This window comes from Eimeria mitis, genomic scaffold (assembly GCF_000499745.2).
Source record: "Eimeria mitis Houghton genomic scaffold, Emh_scaff196, whole genome shotgun sequence".
Taxonomy (NCBI): domain Eukaryota; phylum Apicomplexa; class Conoidasida; order Eucoccidiorida; family Eimeriidae; genus Eimeria; species Eimeria mitis.
Genome location: NW_013570284.1, coordinates 5,769 through 6,082, shown reverse-complemented (window position 1 = coordinate 6,082; position 314 = coordinate 5,769). Strand labels below are relative to the sequence as shown.

Sequence of the window (314 nt, the reverse complement as noted above, 5' to 3'; positions counted from 1 at the left end):
TTTGGTGAGGCACCGCATCCTTTGCTTCCTTTGTTTCGTTTGTCTTTGCTGCTGCTGCTGCTGCTGCTGCAGTTGCTGCTGCACTTGTTGCTGGCGCCCGCCACCGCAGCAGCAGCAGCACCAGCAGCAGCTGCAGCAGCAGCAGCAGCAGCTGCTGCAGCAGCAGCAAGAACAGCTGCAATGACTGCATATATTTAACTGCAGTGTATGTACACCGCTAAGTCAGCTAGCAGCAACCTGCTGCAGCACGAGCAGAGAAAAGCAAAAATAAAAACAAAGAGAGAAAACCCTAAACCCTAAACCCTAAACCCTAG

At 52.2% G+C, this 314-nt stretch overlaps 1 protein-coding gene across 1 annotated transcript in view; it reads left to right on the top strand.

The window, feature by feature from the left end:
- The window catches only part of EMH_0002820 (uncharacterized protein), a gene marked incomplete at both ends in the record, with an annotated part of 10,092 nt that overhangs the window by 6,665 nt on the left and 3,113 nt on the right, over nucleotides 1–314 (top strand). The gene's annotated exons all lie outside the window — the stretch shown is intronic.